Here is a 26,490-nt window from a genome sequence, read left to right as displayed (position 1 = left end):
AACTCCTTTGGTTTTGCACCTATGACCCTCTGGGGCAGTGGTAAAACATTCTCACAATCTTTTCTGTGATCTTTTTTCCTCTGGTTTCATTTAACCAGTATCATAAATTCTATGATTATGATCCCTAGATATAACATTCCACTAGCTGTGTCCTGCTTTTACACCAATTTTAAATCTGTTAATGAACGGTGAAGAAACTTGTGTTTCTAAGGATAACTCTTTTCCCCACCAAATCAGAGTGTTAAGAATAGATAATTCCATGAAAGTTTTGCTTATTCATTTTCTGGGTTTGCTGAGTATAACTGAGACACGAGGACACAACAATTCCTTATAGCATTATTATAAAATAAATGCACTGTATGGCTCACAGAAAGGAACAGGAGTGTTAAATTTCGAATTAGAGACTTGGATTATATGACCTTCCATAGTATTATTCGCAGGGAAATCAAGATCGAGTGCAATTAAATAGAGAAAATAAACCTAAGACTTAAAACCTAAAATTACAGGAAAGTAAAATAATATGACAGAGGCAATGACTTTTTATGAGAGATTTCATGAAGATGTTCACAGACTGAGCACAAAATTACTAAATGGCCAGATTATGTAATTACTGCGTGATAAGTTTACATAAGCAAATAACAAATGTACAAATAGGAAATTATAATGGGAAAAAGCTGGCATTAAAAATGCAACAAACATTTGACACACAAAGTCAATTGGTGCAGAGAGGAATTGCATGCTGATGCAAATTTTTTTAATTAAATAGATTAAGAGAGGGACGGACACATAATGTTCTTTAAATTAATATTGGAAAGTATCGCTCTATCTTTAAATTAACAAGAAAGTTTACGATTGCCCAGTGCATATATATGAGTTAGACTTTATAGCATTTTTATTAATATTTTCACTGGTAATGTTCGGGTATGAATCATAAAAAACATATAATTATTAAATCAGAGCTTATACAGAAAATAACATTTGTTTTAAAATATAAATTTATTTAAAAAGTAAAGCTGGAGCGGAACCCAACAAGTAATTCCAAATGGTAGAATATACAAAAATATAAGCACAACCATTTTATGTATTAAACAAGTTCCATAACTTACTGGTATAATTTCCTTTAGATAAAAGGTTTCTCTGTGTGTGGTTAGATGTTCCTTTTCATCTGTGTTCATACCAAGGTGTTTTATCTCATCAGGGTAACCAGAATATTTGATTATAGGTTGAATTCTCTGACTAGTATAAAACTAGCAAAAGAAGTGAAATATATAAGTCAAAATGAAAAATCTAAAAGAACATTCAGTCACTTTGTCTGCTTTTAAAATATTAAAAACATGTTTCACAGCTCAGGATTCTTTTTAACTTTTGGAGAGTGGTGTAATGGAGCCAAATGACAAGAGAGTACGCGGGAAACAAGGCTGGCTGTCAGAAACAGTCCAGGCCGTTGGGCGAGACTGGGACAAGTGAAAAGGGACAGGGGCTAAAGGGCCAGTGGAGAATGTAGTGATCATGATGGGACACAAGGCACTGGGGTGGAAGGAGGAGGGGAGAGGGGATAATGAGGGAGGCTCGTGTGGAAATAGGAATACAACTCATGGAGATGTGGCATAGCAATGATCATGGATCAAATGGTGTGACTGACAGCGGCAAAGAGGAAGGGCAAACTCGAAATACATTCTATGTGCTTAGCTTAACCACCTGCCCACGATACACAAAATAACAAGCAGAATAAGATCACACAGAGAGGATCAGATCAGGAGATAGAGAGACTAAGAAGCAGACAGAATAAAAAGGAGATACAGAAAAAAAATACAAAAATGGCAGAGACAATCAAGAACAACACTGTTCTAACCTACCTGAGTAGCACCACAGATCTACCAGCAATAATGCAAGAAATAAAATGTATAAATGTAAACATTCTACTCCCATTTAATAGCAGCACAGGCATTGGGATAATGGTGAGCTGACAGCAGAGGTCTTGTGCCCAATATACACCGTCAACATGTCATCCAAACTTTCCTACCTTGCAGTGGTGGTGGAGCAGGAGCTTTATGCTACCCTATCACACAGCTTGATTAATTTGATGTACTTGTGGAGTATGCCCAGTACCACAAATTCTGCTCATTTATGCCACTTGTACAATGTTACTGCTACAGACCTGTAAACCACACAGCAGGTACACAGACAGGAGACATCATTTGCTATGCTGCTTAAAGCTAGACTTTTTAGATTCCACTTTCAGAACAAGGGTCTGATTTTTGTCTGCCGATTGCCCCATTTATCAATCTGAACAAATGCAGATAAAGTAGAAACCATAAAAAGGTTACAGTGCAAAAGGGGGCCATTCAGCCCATCATGTCTGCACCAGCCAAAAAGAGAAAAAAAACCAGCCGCTGTCATCAAAATATAATAATTTTCATAATGTTATTGGGATTTATTGTAAAGTAGGAATAATGGGGTCTGGTTAGTCTCTGTGTGTGTGTGTTGGGCTTAATTGAATTAAAGACAGCTGGTCTGAAAGCTTTGATGTATCAGAAGAGAAGCTAGGTTTGAAATGCTAAATAAGTAAACATGGCTGAAGTTTTCGATTGTGAGGTGTAAAGGAAAATTTGCATTTTTAGAAAACCAGAGTAGTTTGAATTTCAAAAGTGAGGGTGAAATGTTACACTTAGCCAGAAGCTAAACCGTGGGCAGAATTTTACGACAGCGGGATTTTACGTTCCTGCTGAAGTCAATGGCGTTTATAATGGCTCGCCGCATTTTACCGCCCCATCCCTGCCGAAACAGGGCCGTAAAATTCTGCCCAGTGTGTTTATTTTTCCCAAAGCTTACGGATAAACTTGGTACTATGGAAGAATTTTATTATTGGAAAGGTAAAGCCCAAAGACATATTGGAACAATGGGATTTACATTTAAAAGGGAGAAACATGTATAAAGGAGATGAGGTTATGTGTAAGGAGGAGGAATTCTAAGATCTAACAAGTGCGAAAAGCCTCCAGCCTCTATGTACCAAGCTGCTGGCTATAGGGATGAAAGATAAGAGAATTCACTGTGAATATTCCTGTCCAGGGTATTGTGTGCTTTGCCTGTGTCTGTTAAAATCTATTTTGTTTTTACTGATGCCTTAATGGAGGTACAACTGGGAGTCAGATTAATTAGGGGAGCTAGGAGTTATCATAGTAGTAATTTGTAGACCTATGTATGGGCTTAAAATTATTTATTTTATTAATAAATGTGTAATTTAATTTTGTAAAAAAACTCTAGGGAAGAATTTTCTCCCTGTTGGGCGGGCTGGGCAGGAGTGGGCTGCCGTGCAGCTAATTGCCGCCCATGATCGGCCGCACGCTGCCATTTTACGTGAGTGAGCCAGCGTAACACACACCCAGAGGTGCTGAGCACTCCCAGCGCGGGTAGGGGGAGGAGGGAGAGTCAGAGCCTGCGCTCTTTCACGCATGTGCGCGAAAGAATGCAGGAATCTTCCTGAGGCAAAGAGCTGCCTCAGGTAGATTACTTTGCTTATGAAAAATTGAAATAAAGAAAAAAAACATTATTCAGACATGACCCCTCGTGCGACAGTGTCACATGAGCTGTGACATGTCAATGAATTTTAACAAAAATTTTTATTACATTTAAAAGCCCTTCATGAAACCTCATCCTGCCCGTGGATGAGGTTCCATGAAAAATGTGAAGGCCACCTGGGCTCTTTGCCTGCCCCCCGCCAACCTTAAGGTTGGACGGGCAGCCCTGTTAATTATTTCAATTGCTACTTAAATGGCCTTAATGGGCCTTTGACAGTTCGGCGGGTGCACAGCTGACACTGGTGTGTGCCCACTGAACTGAAGACTGGAATAATGCGCGGTGACGTCAGGATGTACGCCCGATGTCACCGGGCGTCATTTTACATGATGGCGAGTGGGGCCTGCCCCCGCACGCCAACCAGAAGATTCAGGCCTAAGATTTGGGGACTTATTACGACTGAATTCCAGGCACGCATCTCGAAATAAAAATAGAAATTGCAAAACAGTTGTGGCAGTTATTTCAAGTTTCCCTCTGGGATTTGAGCAGCTTAGCATTTACCATCCGCTGTGCCATAACACTGCTCATTTTAATCCCACTTTCCAGCCCCTGGTCCGTAGCCTTGCAGGTTACAGCGCTTCAGATGCAGATCCAGGTGCCTTTTAAATGAGTTGAGCATTTCAGTCTCAACCACCCACTTAGGCAGTGAATTCCAGACACCCACCACCCTCTGGGTGAAAAAGTTTTTCCTCGTGTCTCCTCTAATCTTTCTACCAATCACCTTAAATCTATGTCCCATGGTAATTGAGCCCTCAGCTAGTGGAAACAAGTCTTTACTGCCTGTCCTATCTAGGCCCCTCATAATTTTGTACATCTCAATTAGGTCACCCCTCGGCCTCCTCCATTCTAAGGAAAACAACCCCAGCCTATTCAGTCTCTACTCATATCTGCAATTTTCAAGCCCTGTTAACATTCTTGTAAATCTCCTCTGCACTCTCTCCAGACCAATTATGTCCTTCCTGTAATGTGGTGACCAGAACTGTACACAAAATTCCAACTGTGGCCTAACCAGCATTTTATACAGTTCCATCATTACATCCCTGCTTTTGTATTCAATACCTTGCCCAATAAAGGGTAGCATTCCTTATGCTTTCGTTACCACCTTGTCCACCTGTCCTGCCACCTTCAGGGACCTGTGGACATGCACTCCAAGGTCTTTCACTTCCTCAACCCCTCTCAATAACTTCCTATTTATTGTGTATTCCCTTGCTTTGTTTGTCCTCCCCAAACGCATTACCTCACACTTTTCTGGATTGAATTCCATTTTCCAGTTCTCCGCCTGCTCAGCCAAATCATTGATATAATTCTGGAGTCGACAGCAATCCTCTTCACTATCAACTACACGGCCAATTTTTGTGTGATCTGCAAATTCCCAATCATGCCTCCCACATTTAAGTCTAAATCATTAATATATACAACAAACAGCAAGGGTCCCAACACTGAGCCCTTTGGAACACTACTGTAAACTGCTTTCCATTCGCAAAAACATCCATCGACCATTACCCTTTGTTTCCTGTCACTGAGCCAATTTTGGATCCAATCTGCCACCTTCCCCTGTATCCCATGAGATCTCACTTTCCTGACCAGTCTGCCATGTGGGACCTTGTCAAATGCTTTACTGAAATCCATGTAGACAACATCCACTGCACTACCCCCATCAATCCTCCTTGTTACTTCCTCAAAAAATTCTATTAAATTAGTAAGACACGATCTTCCCCTAGCAAAACCATGCTATCCCCGATCAATCTGTGCCTTTCTAAGTGACAGATTATCCTGTCCCTCAGTATTGTTTTCAATAATTTGTCCACCACTGAAGTCAGACTGACCGGCCTATAATTTTCTGGCCTATCCCTCATACCCTTTTTAAATAATGCTACAATGTTCAGAGACCTCCAATCCTTTGGGGCCTCATCTGTATCTAGTGAGGGTTGGAAAATGATCTTCAGAGCATTCGCTATTTCCTCCCTCGCCTCCTTCAACAGCCTGGGATACAATCCATCTGGCCTTAGAGATTTATCCACTTTCTAGGATGTCAGTCCCTCCAGTACTTCCTCTCTCACTATGCTTATGGTATCTAATATTTCACATTCCTCCTCTTTAACTAGAATGTCTGCATCATCCCTCTCCTTAGTGAAGACAGAGACAAAGTACTCATTGAGAACCCTACTCACATCTTCTGCATCAACCCACGAGTTACCATGTACATCTCTGATACAAATTACTCCCAGATGTTCACCTGTGGTGATCATTGGTGGGTCATGGTTTACATGGCCAGCGCTCTCACACAAGGATGATGAAAGTTTAAAATCACAAATTGAAATAAGGATCATGGAATGTTGTTAGGACCCAAACACCATTTACAAGTCAACCAGCACTGCAACCTTCTCAACCTGCCCGCAAACCATTGGGTAATATAGATCGGAAAGTGGCTATTTGCAGCAATGGTACTGTAATGAATCTCCCTGCATGGGTCAATTGAGTGTGGCAGCTGGGGGAATGGAATGCTGAGCTGGAGTCATTCATCTGTGCCTAATTCTGGCATGGATCTGCAGCAAGAATAGAAGTTGTGTATGTCATTGTCACAAACAAGGGTCTACAGATCATGGCATATTTGTGGTGAGAAAGGTGAAGATTGTTCTTGCAATGGCCAGCTGTAGTAGTCAAGAATTTTCCATATTGGATTAGCATGAGTGTTTCTTGTATTGGAAGCAGGTTAAATCTCCACTACTTCAGGATTCTGTTTCTCTTGTTGATGCCTGAGTAAAGTGCAAGGGCAATGTTGTACATCATGTCGAATACAATGACAATCTTTAAGGCCCCATGCCATATTCAGGATTATGCTGCTGGTCCAAGGCTCTGAAGTGTCTTTTCAGCTATAATGTGGTGAATGATCGTTCTAGTTGATGACTGGATATCATTTTAGTGCAGTTCACCTGGGATTATAGAAACCACGCCAATGTCATCAGCTAAGACTGTAAACACTAGTCTTGTCTCTGTAGAGTCATCCAGAGACTTAGGTAAAAGCAAAATTGCTGGAAACGCTCAGCAGGTCAGGCAGCATCCGTGGAGAGAAAAAGAGTTAACGTTTCAGGTCAATGACCTTTCACCCAGAGATTTGTCTTGCCATGGACTGCAGTGATCCAAGAAGGCAGCTCACTACCACCATCTCAAGGGCAATTAGGGATGGACAATAAATGGCCCAGCCAGTGCTGCCCACATCCCCGGAATGAATAGAAAAAACGCAGCAGTAGCACTGCAGAGTCCATTAAAATGAAGACACTATGGCAGCTTCCAAGGAAATGACCACTCAGTTGCAGGATGGTGGATTGTTGTCACAAACAAGCTTCCCATGAAGACAATGCTATTAGAGTTATTTGTTGGACCCCCTTATGGGAGTTTTCATCACATGGCCTCCTGCCTCTAATTAGCATGCACCCACACACTCAGCATTGGCTGCCCAACACATCAATTCTCACAGTAATCATTAATATTGGTGAGTACAATATCCACAATCATCTGCACTTCCAAAACCGCTGTATCTCAAGGTTTTTATCGATTAGAGCACATGTGCACCAGGACTGGATGGCACCTCGGGGGTGTTATGCCCCTGCTCTTTGCTATGAGGACAATTGGAGCAAAGAGAGAATGCCTCAATGATATTACCCTAAGTTGCTTGCAAGACTGTTCAGGAGATTAATCTTTAATTCCAGGAGACATCAGGAAAATCCGGGAAAGTTGACAACCATTAATTCTCATTAATGTACATGGCCTTGTGGGTGCCATCCCTGACACTTTGGGTCTGTGGAATCCTGCTACTGGGTAAAATGGCAATACACTGTAACATTGGTGCTGGTTATCCATGGAAAAGCTAATTAAGGCTAGCTCTAGAGAATAATAATGTATCAATGGCTTGCTTCATGCATCTGTACATAGATATTTGATTAACATCACAGATATTCCCATGACATCAAGCACTTAACTTATGGCACAGAAATTAAGGAGAGTTGGTGATCCTAATTTCCACTGGAAGAATAATTTATACTATGGGTGTGGGCTGTAGCATGTGGCACAACATTGTGCTAGGTTTCTACCTAAAGCCAAATCTGTCCAAGTACTTCTTCTCAGCTAAATACAAATAGGCGTGTCTCTATATGTATACTTGAATCTGTTGGTATGGGTAAGTAGGTGGGTATCATTCTGCTATTGTGCAGCCCCACCAGCCTGGCCTCTTCCATTGCACTTCTTCCAAAAATGGAATTGCCCATGAAAACTTATTGTGCCCCGTGTGAAACATGGGGAATGGTTGTCTCACAGCAGATGGTAGAAAAGCTGAGAATAATAAGGCAGTTGAAGTTTATGTGCTCAGCTCTTCAAATTTCCCTTGACCTTTTCCCTAGTGTCAAAGAACTTGAAATCTTCTTTTATGTGGATGTGATAACCATTGAGTGCAATTGAGGTGGAAATGGCACAAAATAGGTCAGATGATTTCATCATGCCTTTAACACTGCATGTGAGTGCAGTCATCTAAAAAGATTAGGCTGGGCAATTTCACCTTCAGCCAGAAATGGTAGTGGCATTAAACTGAGTGACGCCCCCACCAAATTTTTCAGCCTGCTCTCCTGTTCATAGCCCCAGATAAAATGGGAAATCTGGCCCCTTACCCCAAATAAATCAGTTTGGGGAGGTGGCGGCGTAGTGGTATTGTCACTGGACTACTATTCCAAAGACCCAGGGTAATGTTCTGGGGACCAGGGTTTGAATCCCAGCACGGCAGATGGTGAAATTAGAATTCAATAAAAATCTGGAATTAGAGGTCTGATGATGACCACAAAACCACAAAACCATTGCTGATTGTTGTAAAAACCCATCTCGGTACACTAATATTGTGTGCAGTTTTGGTCTCCTTATCTGAGGAAGGATGTTCTTGCTATAGAGGGAGTGCAGCGAAGGTTTACCAGACTGATTCCTGGGATGCCAGGACTGACATATGAGGAGAGATTGAGTCGGTTAGGATTATATTCGCTAGAGTTCAGAAGAATGAGGGGGGATCTCATAGAAACCTCTAAAATTCTAACAAGACTAGGCAGGGTAGATGTAGGAAGGATGTTCCCGATGGTGGGGGTCACCAGGGGTCACAGTCTGAGGATACGGGGTAGATTATTTAGGACTGAGAAAAGGAGATATTTCTTCACCCAGAGAGTAGTGAGCCTGTGGAATTTGCTACCACAGAAAGTAGTTGAGACCAAAACATTGTATGTTTTCAAGAAGGAGTTAGATATAGCTCTTGGGGCAAAAGGGATCAAAAGATATAGGTAAAAAGTGGGAGCAGGCTATTGAGTTGGATGATCAGCCATGATCATAATGAATGGCGCAGCAGGCTCAAGGGGCCGAATGGCCTACTCTTGCTCCTATTTTCTATGTAATATCTTTTAGGGAGGGAAATCTGCTGTCCTTACCTGGTCTGGACTACATGTGACTCCAGAGATCTGCAGAAATGTGGCTGACTTTTAAATGCCCTCTGAACAAGGGAAATTAAGGATGGGCAATAAATGCTGGCCTAGCTAGCGATGCCCACCTCCCATGAATGAATAAATAAAAACAATCAAAAGTCATGTGTCGTGTAAGGGTTAAAGGAATGGATATGCTAATGTATGACGCAGATGATGACGTATGACTTCCATGAGTCAGTCATGTGTTAGACTCTCTGGATGGAATTTTCCATTCCAGGACTAAGTCCCATGGTGGGGGTGGGAATGTGGAGAGTTTCCTGCCACGGAAGCCGCTGGGAATTTGCGGCGTACCGCACGACACTGGCCTAATTAATTACGCAGTCACGGGTTTCCCAACATTTTGCACGGTAGGGCGGCTAGATGGATCATGCCCCGCCATCATATCCAGGCACCATATTGAAAAGGTGCCTGGACATCAACCGACCCACCGTAGCAGATAGAAGATCCATCTCCTGGAAAATCCTGAACTCAGAAGATCCACAATGCAAATGCTCCATTCATCCACTGCTGCACGTGGTGTTCCAGTGTCCAGTCGCTGGAGGCCTCCATCTTCCCTTCCAATCTCCGCGAGCTGCCCCAGGCCTTCTTGCAGGTAAGTCCGTCATTTGGACACCACGGTGGTCCAGGCGCATTCCGCACCGGCGTGAAAACCCACTGGCGGCATGGAAAATCGGATGGATGACGATTCTGGTCGGGGCCTTCATCTACATCCCATTAACGAGATGCAAAACGGAATTCATGCCGGCCTGGTGATCTGCCACGACAGTCACGAGCGCACGTTCCCACCATCATTTTATGCCGGCGGGAAACCGACTTTTCCGCTCCCGCCACATTGTTTCCCCGCCATTAAAGCTGCCGTTGGGCGGGGGGGGAGGGGTCTGGAAAATTGTGCCCTCTCTCTCTCTCCCTCTTTCGATTTGTGTACCAGGTTTTGTTGAAATCTATTCATTACTTTTTGAAATATATTGTTTGCAGATAAACAGACTGCAAACAGGGGTGAAAACATTACCTCCGCCCATCTTCAGCTCAGAATAAGGTGCTGTAGAGAATAGTTACATCATGGTTTACTAAAGTAGCACCAACATTAGGAAAAAAGGGGTTTGGTATTTGTTCTCATGGATCTATAAATAGGTCAATTTTAGTTCCCTATTCATGAGTGGCAGTGTGATGCAAGGGTGATGACTGTGTGTGACATCGGATTCTCTGTAGTGTGTGGCCGAAGGAAAAATAGAGACTAAAATTTAAACACTGAGCACATTTTAAATGCTCACTTATGGAAAGAGAATGGTGCTGTAGAAATAATCAATGTTGCAATCTCATGGGTTGAACAATATACCTCATTGAAAGTAGTGTTCACAGTGTTGGCACCAAGGGCTGTGGAGAGAAAATAGGAGGTAAAAAAAAGAGAATTGAAAAAAATGATTTGAACTGAAAACAAAATGTGTTAAGGCAGAAACAGTTCTGACCAAGAACATTAAATGCTATGTTTATTATAGGCAACCAACATTTATTTGTAAATTCATGAAAAGGCTATCAGGGAGCTTACTTGCTTATAGCAGCTTGTGTAATCTGTTACAGCAGGTCTTTTTTCCAGTATCAGTGTACTTTTGTGCATAGGTCTGGCACCAAGATGGCTCACAGGCTCTACTTCCTTTGAAATATTTGTCCTATAAGGTTGGTCCCTGAGCACAGTCATATCCTTGGCCTGGTCAGTGAGTATCGTGTTGGTGCTGCAGCCTTTACCAAAGCCAGCTAACATCTGAGTGCTTTGTTGATTCGACATAGGTGAAATTAAACTGTAATGATACATAAAAAGCAAATTTAGTTTGAATAGATAATATTTATAAGAGCTCCTATGCTGAATTAATATCTTACTCCCAAATGTTCAAATTGTGCAATATGCTGTTTTTAAAAAGCATTTTTGCTAATAGCATCTTATTTGCAATGCATAGCTCACTGAAAGTATTGTAAATTGCTAATATGAAGCATTATAGATGGTTGAGTCACAAGGTAGGAATTGAATTAGCTTGTTTAATATCTTAAGCTACTAACATGGAGCTCAAAGGGCCCAAAGAGTTCTGTATGTGTGGCTGGCCTCTATTTTTAACCCTTCAACTCATGCAATAAAAGCTAAAAAAAAAAAGAACTGCTCAATTATAACATTTATCTATAATTCTTGAATTCAATATATGTCTGTCATATTTTGCAAGCATTGGAGTATAGCAGAGACAGTCAATTCATGTTGGTTTCTGCTGAGCTCGAGCTAAAAATTTACAGACAGCTCTCAACCTCAAACATCTATCTAAAAATTATTCCCCGATTGACCTAGGGATTTACAGCATTTAATCTACGTGATCTTGAAGAGATATGCTAAGTGCATTGCAACTGTTAGCAGTAGAATACTTTGTGCAATATATCAGTAAATGAGATTAGAATGTGTAGTTAAAGGTGGAAATCAGTAAGTTGCTGTCCGAATTGTCTTCTCCAGAAAACAGTATCTTGTTGAGACTCTGTCTGAATTTTCGTAAAGCCAGAGAGGGTCTTAACTAGCAAAATGACCCAATTCCAGAAGTCCTGCCCCCAGACCTGGCACCCACCATTTTCACTGGCGGAGTGAGGTGTGTGAAACAAGTGCGGGTTGTAGTTTGCACATCTGTGATTCACGGAGGCAGCTGCACATGTAAAAGTGCAGCTGCCTACAAACAGATCCAGATCCAATTTTCATAACTGGGATATCCAAAACATGACTTGTGGGCTTTAGTCCTTTCGGGAGAAGGTCTAAAGCTGACGGAGTTCTTTGAAGAAGTAGGGTAACCTTTTGGAGAGGTAACGTACGCTTTTGGAGAGGGCAAGTGCCCTTTGCAATTGTTTGAAGTAGATATGAATGTGCACAAAAATTGGATAAATTCATTGGAACTGTTAAGCTGTCAAGGCAGTTAAATCTCTGGTCTTTTTTTAAAAAAAAGCAGTCTGCAGTTAAAATCAGTGCTTACTATTTCACTCTGTCTGTTGACATAAGCCTGAGGGTTATCAGTATAGGAATTGTGCAGCATGACTGATTCCATAACCTATCATTATCACGGTGGGGTGACTGTCAGTTCACAATCTAACTGACAGCTCCAAGTGGTTCTAAGTCTTTGATGTGGGGCTATGAATGCAAATGTTTGTTTTTATACAGGATTAGGCACTTGAAAGAATGTAAGTGAAGTTTTTTCTTTATTTGCTCATGGGATGTTGGTGTCACTGGCTAGGCCAGCATTTATTATCTATCCCTAATTGCCCTTGAGAAGATGGCGGTGTGCTGCCTTCTTGAACTGCTGCAGTCTAGGTGTTGTACAAACACCCATAGTGCTGTTAGGAAGAGAAATGTGTTTTTACGAGAATGTTTTTGTAAATAGTGAAGTCATCAGTAGACACTTAGAACTTTATTTTATTTTCAGAGGTCTGCCTATGGTGGATATTGGGTGAGTTGGCATGGATGGCGGAAGAACAAAGGATGGGTTGACAAAAGGGCAATAAATAGACATGTTGGTCGAGGAGCATAATTTTGTATGGAGGTATGAGGGGCCATGGGGGTGGGTAAAGGGGCATAGGTTGGCATGGGTGGTATGAGGGGCCATATGGGTGGCCGGGCATGAGGTGGCATGGTTTGGCATGTATAGGGCATGGGTAGTGTGTAGGGGGAGTGAGAGGGTGTGAGGTATGAGGGCTGGAGGGCTGGTTTTTGTTCTATTGTTTTTCCAACAGCTGCGGCAAAGTCCCGGAACACTAAGGCAGGCCTTTCACACAGCCTGCCTCTGCACCCGGGAGCGCCTGTGGCTGCCTCCGAACTCTTTCCTGGGGCAATGGTCCCAAATCCTATTATCATTCGCAACCACATCCCCCATCCACCCCTGGAATGAAAATCTGTCTATCTGGGGGCTTTCCCCCAAGTTGGGTTTGCTGAGCCAGGAATTTTCCTGGCTCTGCACTCCTCACTTGGCAGAGAAAATTGAGACCGCATAAATGATAGGAATCCACTAAATGTAACAGAAAAAGTTATCTATTCAAGTGCAAGTGCATTTTTAACAGGTTGATAAAGTCTTAATTAGTGCCAAACAACCACTCTAGCACTGAAAATTAAATTTTATAAGTGTCCAGTCTCATTCCTTAAGATTTTAATTATTATTGGAGATTTAGAAAAAGTGTTTTTTCCATTTTTTTCTTTTGCCCACTTTCTCTTAATCCCATCTTTCTTTCATTTTCTGTACATAATTTGACACGGACTTAAATATTGTGCTTGACACTAGTGGCTTACACTTGGCTTGTCCTAATAAGGATTCTTTAATCTGATTGGTTAAGGATTTACACCATTGTTTACCCTATTCACACAGGTCCCATATCCGCTGGTTTTGATTGCTAAACCACAATTTCCAGTATGAGCAAGTTCATGTGCAACAAATGACTAGTGACTTTCCTCCACCACTGACCACGAAATCCAGCCATTCTATCAGGCAATTTATCATGAGCAATACTTGAGGTCTTCAAACTTTAAATAATAATGTTTTTAAAACATTATTCTGTTCTACCTTTATTTCCACATCATTTTAATATATATATTTAATTTTATACTTAATTATTTACGATTAAATAATATTCTTGTTTTCTCTAATGACTTGCTCTTCCCTGTCGGAACCCACAGAAATTTAAATCTATCCATCATTGGCAAAACTGCTTCAAATATCAGTCAGAGCATCAACTTTAGTGGGCCACAGTTTGCTAGAGGATGCCAGCGCAAGTTGGGCCTGATTATTTTGACTTTCTCCTGCGCCCTTCAGCTCAAAAGCTTTTGCCCAGAGTTGTTTGAAGTGTGAAGTGATAACAGCGCGATGAGGGCTGGGACATGGGTGTATGATTGGTTCAGGGGATATACTATTGGTCCAATGTGAGTTAAGGATTAAGAGATAAACAGGGGCTGAGAAGGAGGTTAAAGGTATGAATGAATTTAGTTACAGAAATAGAAATAAAAAAAAGGAAAAATTGAATTAAAAGTTTTACAAACCTAGTAGAGACCAGTAACTTTTAAAAAGAAATTTGAACACCTAGTTAATAGCTGAAAGGATGACATGACTAGATTTCACGTTTTGAGACTTTGGGCGTAATTTTTCCATCCTGCCTGAGGTGGGTTTTGTGGTGGGTGGGAGCAGAAAATCTAGCGAGAGCCAAAAAAACCCCAGAATCCCGCTGGCGTGAAAACAGATTGCAATTCTCCCGATGGCGGGATAATGCACAAAAGGTCGGGTGTCCGTGCCGTGAATATCATTTGCATTTATTACCATCTCATGACTGCTCATTAAATATGCTGCTCGTCCCAATCAAGTGGCACCTTCCAATCTTGCAGCACGCTAGCGGGAAGTCACGCCGGTCTGAATCACGTTTGAAAAAGAGTGGCGTGCGGCAGTCGGACTTGCTTTCGACTTTGAGACGAGTGCAACGTACATAGCCTACCTGCCACAACGCTGTGCCAGTCTCGTTGCAATACCAGTGGAATGCCACACAGCTGGGGGTGTAGGGTTGATCTGCTCCCAATGGGTGCCTCCATTGTCCTGAAGGACAGCACTGTGCAGTGTCAAGAAAACAAGAAATTGTAATATTTTTCTTCTGGTAATAACCCTGGCATATCTTCTTATGTACTGGAAGTCAGGCTGTAATTGGATTAAGAGCTAGAGTGATGGCAAGGGTCTAGAGTCAACAGCGAGAAGTGGTTTTGATATGTTAATGAACCAAGAGGAACTTCAATCAGAGTTTTACATAAAGCCATAACAGGAAGAGTTTTGAATTGAGTTGCTTTAGTTCAAAGGGAGCATATGCAGGTTGTAAAAAGGAGTAAGGAAATGAGGTAAAGTAGGGTAAGTTTGTTTTTACAAGTCTAAGAGCTAAAGTAAAGAATGATTTAATCAATTCTGGGAAGAAGGCATTTCTGAAGAGACTATTTGAAACAATAGAGATCAAAGGGAAGGAACGCTTTAAGGAAATACTGAAGCCTATATGAGGGGGTAGCTGGTCAGATCTCCCAGAAGACAGCCGGATACCTGGTCAGAACTCCCCAAAGACAGTGTGAACAAGGCCAGACTGAAAGAACCAGTTGCTGTTGGTCTCAGAGGTCACCCCAAGGAAAAGGCAAAGGCACTGTGTGGTAAATATCACTGGACTTCTATATATCTTAAAATCTATGAGGATAGTTGCTGAACAGAAAAGGGAAAGGTTAGCTCTGGGGGGTAGTTAAGTTAAGATTTGTGGAACTGTTTTAAAGTACTGTTTACTGTGTGAAGCCATTTGTATGTTTAAGTGTAACTTATTTGTTTTATTCTTTAAATAAATGTTTATTTTACTATAAAATCATCACAAGTAGTCAGGGACATCATTTCCTGATTTCATAACCGTTTCTCATACAATACAAATTGCAAAAAACATTTTGGCAGCTGTTTCAAGTTTCCTTCTGGGATTTGAGCAGCTCAGCATTTACCATCCGCGTGCCATAACAGCAGTGGTATTCAGGCAGGGTTGAACATTTAAGCAGAGACATTTCGGGCGGGGGATTGGGTGTAGAGTTGATCTGCTCCCAGTGGATGCCTCCAATTCCTGAAGGTCAGCACTGTGCAACGATACTCAGGCAGGGCTGAACATTCAAACTGAGGCCAGCATCTCGACTGGGTGGTGGAGAGGTGGGGGAGAATAACAGACACATTGGGGGGCAATGGGGCAGGTGGGCATTGCAGGGGGCTGGGGGGACGGGGAGCAATGGAAGGCAGAAGGGCAAGAAGGCTTTGCAAGGAGGTGGAGGAGGAGGGGGGGAACTTTACCTCCCTAATAAAAAAATCTATCATAGTACCAATTTTACTTTTGGGAAAATAAACACACTGTTTCTTAACTTCTCCTGGCTAGGTGTAACATTTCACTCCCTCTTTTGAATTCAGCTAGTCTGGTGTATTTAAAAATGCAAATGTTCCCTTTACGCTTTATATTCTAAAACTTACCCCATGTTTACCTACTTAACATTTCGAACCTAGACTATTTCTGATACAACAAAGCTGTCAGACCAGCTGCCTTTAATTCAATTAAGTCTCACACACACACACAACTATACACACACACACCACTATTACTCTACAATAAATTCCAATAACATTATAAAAATTATTATATCTTCCTGACATCACCCTCCTTATTAAAAAATGAGCTGGCATAATTTAAATAGACAGCTTCATTTTCTCAACCCATCTTACATGACCTCCTATACTTATTACATCATTGCATTACCATAACAATATTTATACAAATCCTTAGTATCGACAGAAATCATTTCAGTCCAGTGTCCAGGTGTTAAATGTCCAATTTTTCCTTTAAGCTGCAAACACTCGACAATGCATCTACAATCAGATTTTCTCATCCTGCCACAAATATAATCTGTAGATTAAATGGTTGCAGTAATAAACTCCATCTGAATAGCCTTGCACTTCAGTCTCGAAATTTGTCCAGAAATTTTAAAGGATTGTGGCCTGTATAAACAATGGTTTCTGATGAATTATTTGCAACATAAATTTCAAAATGCTGCAATGCTAACACCAAACCCAGTCTCCTTTTCGATTGTTGAATATCTTCTCTGTTGTGCATTCAACTTCTGTGAAAAATACCTTATCGGTTTTTCAATTCCAATGTCATCTCTTGTAACAGTACGGCCCCAATGCCTATATCGCTTGCACCAATGGCAAACTTAAATTGCTTGGCGTAATTGGGCACTGCCAAAATTGGTGTAGTTAATACAGTTTTCAAACTATCAAATGCCTTCTGACACTCCTGCATCCATTGAAACTTCTTGTTCCTTTTTAATAGTTCAGTCAATGGAGCAACCACACTATTAAAATTTGGTACAAATTTCCAATAAAACCCACTCATGCCCAGAAATTTCAAAACTTCTTGTTTTGTTGTAGGCACCGGGAAATCTACGATAGCCTTGACTTTCACATCTCTCAGAGCCACCTTACCATATCCAATGCTATGGCCTGGATACGTAACTTGCACTTTTGCAAATTCAATTATAGCCAATTACATCACCAAATTGGCTTCTTGTAATTGAGTAAATAATTCTTCCAGATGTTGTAGATGCTCTTTCCACATCTGACTGAAAAGAACCAAGTCGTCAATATACACAGCACAATTACCCAGACCCACAATTGCTTTATTTATCAGTCTTTGAAATGTTGCAGGTGCATTTTTCATACCAAATGGCATGACTTTAAACTGATATAGTCCATCTGGCATCACAAAAACCGATATCTCCTTTGCTCTGTCTGATAACGGTACTTGCCAATACCCTCTTAGCAAGTCAATCTTTGTGATAAATTTTTATTGGTCCAACTTCCTCAATACAATCTTCTAGCCATGGTATAGGATATGAATCCGCTTTTGTCACTGCATTCATCTTTTGATAGTCCACAAACAGTTTCTGTGTTCCATCCGGTTTTGGTGCCAATACAATAGGTGAACTTCGGATACTGCAACTAGATTCAATTATATCATTTTGAAGCATGAATTCAATTTATTTCTGTACTTGTGATAACTTTGCTGGATTTAATCTATAAGGATGTTGCCTTATCGAAGATGAAACGCCTACACGCACATCATGTGCAGCGAAATTTGTCCTCCCCAGCTTATTCCCACAAATATCTTTGTGTGACAGCACCTGCTTCCCCAAATCACTTTGACACTTGTCTGGAAGGTAATTCAATATTATATTCAAATTTTCAAGTACCCCCTTCATTATCCAATTTGATTAGAGGAAAATCAATTTCAGAATCCTGCATTTCTACCTCTTTCTCATTATTTACCAACACTAACACCTCCTTTTTGGTCCTCTTCCCTGTCAAAGTACTTTTTAAGCATATTTACATAACACACCCTCTGCTCTTTTCTTCTATCTGGAGTATTTATTAAATAATTTACTTCATTCAGTTTCCTTTCAATCCTATAAGACCCACTAAACCTTGTCTTTAATGAGTCACCTGGTACTGGTAACAGGACCAGCACTTTCTCTCCAGCAACAAAATTCCGAGCTGTAGCTTTCCTGTCTGCCTTCACTTTAATCACTTGCTGTGATATCTTTAAATGTTCCCTAGCTAACTCACATGCTCTGTCCTATATCTCTTTGAGGTTTGATACATAATCCAGGAGAGTAGTTTCTCAATTTTGACCCACAAATTTCTCATGAATCAATTTCAGTGGTCCCCATACCTCATGATCATAAACTAGTTCAAAAGGACTAAAACTAATTGATGCATTAGGAGCATCCCTAATAGCAAATAATAATAATAGAACTCCCCTATCCCAATCTTGTGGATAATCCTGACTGTATGCCCTCATCATAGTTTTTAAAGTTTGATCTTTCCAAAGCCCCTTGTGCCTCAGGATGGTAAGCTGTTGACTTAAATTGTTTTATTTCCAAACTGTTCATTACTTCCTTAAACAGCTGTGACATAAAATGTGAACCCTTACCTGATTGTATTTCTTTAGGTAAACCATATCTTGTAAAAAATTTAGTCAATTCTTTCACAATTTTCTTTGTTGTACTATTTCTCAAAGGTATTGCTTCATGAAACCTGGTAGACACATCCATTATTGTCAGTAACTGCTGATTTTCAGTTTTCAGCTTAGGTCCTACACAGTCAATCACGACCCTTGTAAAAGGTTCTTCAAATGCTGGAATGGGAATTAAAGGTGCCGGCTTAATCACTGCTTGTGGTTTCCCTATCACCTGACATGCGTGACATGTTCTACAGAATTTGATTACATCTTTATGCAATCCACGCCAATAAAAATGTTTTTATATTTTTGTCTGTGTCTTTCTAATTCCTAAATGTCCCCCAATTAGAATTTCATGAGCTCTCCTCAGAATCTCATTTCTATATCCAAATGGTATTTCAGTCTGATGCACCTCCCTCCAGCTTTCATTTGCTGAAGCATGGTAAGGCCGCCAATTTCTCATTAAACATTACCCTTAAGGTAATAACATTCTGGAATACATTCTACCTCTGTTTCTGAGTAAGCTGTCTGATATAACTGTCTTATTTGCAAATCCTTTTTCTGTAAGTCCACTCACTGCCTTGAGTTAAATGCCTCAGCTGCATTGTCTTCCTGTCTTTCTTCCTGAACAACCTTATCAAACACAGTGTCAACTAATTGGATTTTCACACCTTCTCTCTGCCTTTGAGCTTCCTGTTCTTCTTGTTTCAATCTGTGAGCCTGTGATCTTGTTATCACACAATCTGGAAACAATCCAGGATGCTCTCTCTGCAACATCTCTGTTGAAAACACTTTTACAGGCTACTCAACCACCATAGGCATCACCCACATCTGTGACCTAGCTATATCATTACCCAAAATAAATTGAACCCTGCATTGGGCAATTCTTTCTACTCCAACAATCACCTCACCTGTTTTCCACTTACTCTTTAAGTCCGCTTACTCTTTATTTCACAATGGAATAGGTTTAGCACTTCCATGAACCCCACCTATTATCACCTGTTCCTGCAATAATCCCTCTGAACAGCAAATGTCACTATCCCACAACATTAAGGATTGACTAGCTCCTGTGTCTCTTAAAATTTTAACATTTTACCAACTCTACCTTGTACAGATGGAAAGACTTTCCCTTCACACACAAAAGCTTTAAACATTTATGCAACCTGCTCCTCAGAATTTACTTGGGAAAATTGTGAACACGTTCCCGCTTCTTTCCCTATCACTGATCCTTCGTCTTTCACCTGTACACAAACCACTGGTTTCTCCTGTGCCTGAACCTCAGAACTCACAGTATTTTACTTCCAGAACCTTTCTACTCCCCTATAATTCCAACAGATTTTCCCTGCAATTTCCAACATACTGACTTCATGTGTCCAACTTCATTACAATTAAAACACCTCCATTTTCAAGTGTCACTTCTACCCTCAGCACCTTCTGTTTTATTCTGAAAAAAAAACTTCCTGCAAATTTCCACCTACCCTGTCTCTTCCCCGGCTACCCACATTCCTTTCACATTCCCACTTTCTATCCTTCTCTGATTTAAAAGGGTGACAACAAAGGGTTTAGCTCTATGAACTAACTCATAACCATCAGGTATCTCTGCTGCTTGTCTTAACCGTTTGAACCCTCTGTTCCTCCAGATGAGTTCTCGCTACCGAAGGAATTGAATCTTTAAATTCTTCCAAAAGAATGACCTCTCTAAGAGCTGCATCTCTATCTTTAATGCCCTCTTCCTGCACTGGATGACGATGGGGGTGCAGTGACCAGCCGCACTGACCTCTTCTGCTACGGCCTCCCAGGCCGGAGAGGTTAGGCTGGTGTGTTTCTTGGAGCTGACCCTGGTATCAAAGCACATCCCTGTGCTGTCACACTCCTTGGATCAAGGCCTTGAGGGCTTCGGGGCGGAAGCGGGGTGCAGCCTTCTTATTGTGCCTTCCAGACATCTCTGTGGGTCTCCTTGAGACAGCTGGGCTGGAGAGACTGAGACGTGTGTGCTCGGGGATGTTTAAATAGGGCGCCCGGACCTACAACCACGTTAGGTGATGATGGGGCGGTCGAATCAGTTCCCAACCCACCGTGTGATTCGGAGAGATACTCGTCTATGCATAATTAATTAGGTTCTGAGCACGAAGTTGGGAATGTTTTCCTGCCACTCTGACCAGCAGGAAACACATCGCGGAACCCGCCTGCCATGGCACTCAGTTTCAAAAATGGAAAATTTTGCCCTTTGCTGTAACAAACAGACTAAAAGCAGTATTGACTAAATACTATTGTTGTAGGCCATTTATACTTTAAACTACAGAATTTCCCCCCATTACTTTTAACACAACCCAAAATACCCACTTCATAGGTATCCTTTACACTGTCCCTTAAGTGGATATTCAATTCTCCTGGAGCTAGTCCAGTGATTCTTAATTCTCAAAAGTTTACTTCCATTTCATTCTGATAACTTTTAAGCCCAGAACTTTCTTTCATGGTGAGGGATTTTCATGGCAATTCTCCTTCTGGCTCCAGCTAGGTGAATCTTTCTGCTGCGTTTGAAATCTTCACAAATTTCAGCTTTTCAAGCTGAGCATGAGCTCCCACTTACATTCCTGTACAATGAACCATACAGACTTTTGTCCTCTAGCTGCTCTCTCTCTCTCTCTCTCTCTCTCTTGGATCCTGGCAGACTGCCTGTGTCTGAATTTTCACTGGAGTACTCATTGGAGTTTAGAAGAATGAGAGGTGACCTTAGTGAAACATATAAGATTCTTAGGGATTTGACAGGGTAGATGTTGAGAGGTTGTTTCCCCTTGTGGGAGAGTCTAGGACCACAGGGCATAATCTCAGAGTAAGAGGCCGCCCATTTAAGACAGAGACGAGGAGGAATTTCTTTTCTCAGAGGGTAGTGAATCTGGAATTCTTTACCGCAGAGGGCTGTAGAGGCTGGGTCGTTAAGTATATTCGAGGCTGAGATAGACAGATTTTTAATCAGTAAGGGAATCAAGGGTTATGGGGAAAAGGCAGGAAAATGGAGTTGAGGGTTATCAGATCAGCCATGATCTCATTGAATGCTGGAGCAGACTCGATGGGCCAAATGGCCTACTTCTGCTCTTACGTCTTATGGTCTAAACTCTTCCCCTATAAACACCCATCTCCATGGCAATATGAATTACATTGTGCTTTGTAACCAGGTAGAAATGCTGATTTCTTGCCTGGATGAGTGCAGCTGCAACAACACTCAAGAAGCTTGGGACCATCCAAGACAACACAGCCCGCTTGATTGGCAGCACATCCACAAATATTCACTCCCTCCACCACCGACACACAGTAGCAGCAGTGTGTACCATCTACAAGTTGCACTACAGGAATTCACCAAGGCTCCTTCGACAGCACCTTCTAAACCCACAACCACTACCACCTAGGAGGACAAGGGCAGCAGATATATGGGAACACCACCACCTGGAAGTTCCCCTCCAAGTCACTCACCATGACTTGGAAATATATCGCTGTTCCTTCACTGTCACTGGGTCAATATCCTGGAACTCCCTCCCTGACAGCACTGTGGGTGTACCTACACTACATGGACTGCAGTGGTTAAAGAAGGCAGCTCACCACCACCTTCTCAAGGGCAACTAGGGATGGGCAATAAATTAGCTACCCTTGAGACCCCAATTTTACTCTATCTCGGAATTACATGAGCAGTTTAAACCATAACCTTTTACAACCTGACATTCTCAACACCTTCCTCAGACTTTGGAGGCTAGCAGTCGAAGCACTGAAAACAAAAATGCTGCTCTGTTGTCTCCAAGTACAAATACCTTGCACCTCCTTTCCAGCAAACAACCCAGGCCTCCGTTTAATCTTTAAAAGCCACGTCACCCAGGCCTGTTGTTAGGTCAACGTAAAAACAGACCACATGGCCCTCTTCATTTTACCCTAAATTAAAGACACAGACCTGAAACATAACAATCTTATAAACTTCATATTTGTAAAAAAAAAGGAAAAGAGGCAGAAAAGAAAGCAAAAATATAAAATTTGACATGGTCAAAGTCTCCAACAATTCATTATCTGAAAGAACACTTCTAATAGTTCATTTTCTGGGCCACAGAGGTTGATTGGCTGTCATTAACAATAATCATGTAATTAAAAGGATACATACGCTATAAATTACTGGGCATAATTTTCTGTTGTGCGGTTAATAGAAAACTGATGTATAACTACAGCAATTTCATGAAACTCAAAGGGAGATTAAGTGTGGGATGCTAGTTTCACAAAGTGTGTCAAATCACTTAGCAATTTGTGGTGATTCGCAGTTCACAAGGAAACATTCCTCGCCACAAGATGCTGGACAATTTTCACATTAAAATGGTGTGTGTCCTTCACATGCCATTATTATGCCAGAAAACTCTGGCCCAATAAATGTAATACACACATGTTAGTGAAGTAACACTGTAATTCAATTTTCTGGTTGATATTCAGAATTTCAAACAGTCCTAATGTCTGACAAGATAACTTACCTGCAGCAAAAGAAGTCAAATGCCACTAAAATTAGTTTTCTTGTTGGTGGGGACTTGAAGGATCCACAGATCCAGGTTACCATTTTACTCACTTGCTGCCATGTATAATTTTTTGTCACAAACTGATAAAGTGGCTAAAATTAAAAATTGCTCTGAAATTACAGATGTGATGCCATAACTACAGAAGATGATCACATTTGTCACAGGGAGAGAGAGGTAATTATCACCCTCAAGCGTTCACAAATGTAAATTTTCCATTTTTTATATCAGTCATTCCAAGATGAGGCAGTTGGTGTAGAGGCAATGAATTAACTGAATTCCTGTAAAGTTGGGTTTAGACAATAGAATCATAAATTAAACTTATATCACATGACTTTAGGAGTGTATGTTAAAATAGTTAAAGGTAGGGCTATGGTTATCATGAAATAGACAAGTCTAAGTGTAGTGTTAAGTGTTGATAGATGCAAGGAATAAAACAGGAAGTGACCTTGAGTAAGCAATAAGGGATGGGGCCTTACATTTAATGCTTTTGCACCAAGACCAGCTAACTGAAGTACTGCAGAGCTGAACAAATCTGGCTTGAATCATCTTTTGGACAAAGACATTACATCATACCTTATTAGCAAAAGTAAATGTGCTATGATAGACGTGTAAATGTAGAATCCAATAGATCTTCAAGGGGTTGAGAGGTACTTCCAATCAAGAATAACCTAAACTGGTGACCCTTTTGGTTCCTGAATATTCTACTGATGAGCATAATAAACATATTTGTTTGCTGGTAATCACTTATATGTTCAAGAAATCTTGAAAGTTAATGTCTTCCTTCGGTTTGGTGTGGAAGTTCTATTTGGTATTAGTCCAACATTCACTTGCACCTGAAGCTCTTGTCCTTCAAGGTGGTAAAGGTCATGCGTTTGGGAGCCGCTATCAAAGAAGACAGGAGCTATGTTGAGTTGCTCCAGTGCATTCTATAGGTAGAGCACACGGCAGTCACAATGGGCTGGTAGTGAAGGGCTGGTGAATGTTTAGATTGTGGATGAAGTTCCAGTCACGCTGACTGCTTTGTTCTGGATGGCATGTTAATACATCTTCATCCATCTAGCCAAATGGAGATCATTCCATCACACATCTACAATGCTTTGTAGATTGGGGAGTCTTTAGGGAGTCCGGAGGTGAGCCATTTTCTGTAGAATGACCAGTCAGTGGTCTGCTCCCGTAACCACAGTATTAATATAGCCTCCAGTTGAGTCTCTGGCCAATGGTGACGCCCATGCTGTTGGTGGTGGGTTACTTGCAGAAGTAATGCCATTGAATGTCAAGGTGAGGTGGTCAAACTCTCTCCTGTTGTAATGGTCATTTCCTGGTACTAGTATGGCATAAATATTACTTAAGATTTATCACACCAAGCCTGGATGTTGTCCAGACCCTGTCACCTGCCAGCATGGGCTATTTCATTATGAGAAACTGCAAATGGAGCAGAACACAGTGCAATCATCAGTGAACAACACCAACTTCTGACCTTATGAAGCAGGGTAGGTTATTTTTAAAGCAGTTGAAGAAAACTGAGCTTAATATATGCTCTGAGGAATTCCTGTAGCGAGTCCAGGGGATAGAATGATTCGGCTATTCGATTCCATTAGTTTGGGCTGGATTTGAACCAAGGGACAAAAAGAGCAGTGTGCTAGCCTACGGAGCTTTCTAGTATTGCAATAAAACAAAACATTTTCAGATTAAAATCAGAACTGGTTTAGATTAAAAGCAGAATTCAGCAAATAATGAAAACATGGAAGTGATAATCAGGCAGCAAACTGAAAGATTCAATATCACAAGTGTCATCAAACCAACGTTGAGGTTACAATGTGATTTCATGACCTGGTGCTTCAAGTGGGAGCATATCTCTGTACACGGCAGGTAGGTAGCTTTGAATTCTCCTAACATTAATAAAATGATTTCCTGGGAAGGACTCCTTGTGACCGTCACTTCCAATTGGGAGTGTCCGATCACAGAGTGACTTTTTATATTCTTATGATCGCTTACAAATACTTTTATAATATAAGCTCCACTCACAGCATACCCTCGGTAAATGTAGGACAATAAAAAAAACAATGTTCTTTGTTTACTCAGACAAGTTTTTTGATTTGTCCACACATACAGATGACACACTGATTACTTTTCTCAGTGAGCCTCCCAATTTTAAACTCTTCAGCAGCTGGTCTGCTCTGACATTAAACTCACCAGCTTTCCACTCACATTACAGAAACTTAACAGGTGCTTGTCCCTAACCTTCAACACCCAGCACACTCCAACTCTACAGCCAATAGAGTACAGTGATAATACATGATCTGGGATGTGGTAACATTACTCACAATAACAGTTTGTAGTAACAGAGCAGACCTACACCAATGACTTGCATTAAATATAGACCTCTCCATTGTTGCAAAAAATGGCAAAAGAGGTTGAAAATCAGAGAGAAAATAATTTAATAAAACAGGATAATATTCCTGTCAATCAATGTGCTTTCAGGAGGGGAGTTAAATGAGTGGTCTGCAGATGGACAGGTCTATCAGGTCTCCCCTTAGACTTCTCTTTTCAATAGAAAAGAGCCCCAATTAGCACAATCCTATTGCATCCTCTAGTTTTAGGTAACATCCTTGCAGATTTTGTTCTAAACTCTTTAGCATGGAAACCAGGACTGCACGCCTTATTCCATACGTGGCATGAATTGAACATTATCTCTCTACTTTTTTTAAAATTTTGTTCCTCTAGAAACAAACTCCAACGCTTCTTTTTTACTCTTTAAACTCAACACAAATGTGTTCCTTGTAGTGACCTTTATTCTCAGGTCCCTTTGTTTCTTAACCCCATTTAGTTTCTTACCTTCCAATAAGGCACCAAATGGTCTATCTCCTTATTCCTCCTGTCAAAGTGAAGCAACTCACTCTTCCCTAGGTTGCAATTGCAATTCATTTGCCATTTTATCCTCCCACTCTGCAAACCTTTTCCATTTCAACGACCAGTAATGATTTAAAAAAAAACGTAATTTAGAATTGTCAGAAGTCCAGATCTTTTTTTTTTAAAAATAAAACTTTTTTATTTTTTAAAAAATTGCAATAATTTCCCGTCTTGCTGTTTATAAGTTTTGTTTTTTTTAAAAAAAGAAACCCAATCTATGGAGTTTGGGGAATTCTGTCAAAAAAATTTAAACTATTTAAATGGTGAAAAGTCAAGTTGTTTTTGAGGAAAGGGTTTGAACTGTGGGTGACTTTGCATTATCCCCGCACACTTTGCATTTGAATTGCTCTCTTGCTGCTGTCTCACCAACATTAGAGTTAAATAGGAGCCCG

The 26,490-nt window shown here is 41.0% G+C and overlaps 1 long non-coding RNA gene across 2 annotated transcripts; it reads right to left on the bottom strand.

Annotated features, from left to right (window-relative positions):
- Nucleotides 1–1,114: 1,114 nt before the first annotated feature.
- Nucleotides 1,115–26,477, bottom strand: LOC144691271 (uncharacterized). 2 transcript variants are annotated; one of them, XR_013579080.1, is made up of 3 exons: nt 14,574–14,764; nt 10,633–10,882; nt 1,115–1,247 (listed from the first exon to the last, which is right to left on the bottom strand). It is a non-coding gene; the product is annotated as an uncharacterized LOC144691271 (long non-coding RNA). The 2 variants fall into 2 exon arrangements; XR_013579079.1 differs by lacking the exon at nt 1,115–1,247 and adding an exon at nt 26,024–26,477 and having other exon boundaries at nt 10,526–10,882; nt 14,574–14,684.
- Between the last annotated feature and the right edge of the window lie 13 nt (nt 26,478–26,490).

This window comes from Cetorhinus maximus, chromosome 15, assembly GCF_964194155.1.
Source record: "Cetorhinus maximus chromosome 15, sCetMax3.hap1.1, whole genome shotgun sequence".
Lineage (NCBI taxonomy): Eukaryota > Metazoa > Chordata > Chondrichthyes > Lamniformes > Cetorhinidae > Cetorhinus > Cetorhinus maximus.
This window is presented reverse-complemented; position numbering and strand designations above follow the sequence as displayed.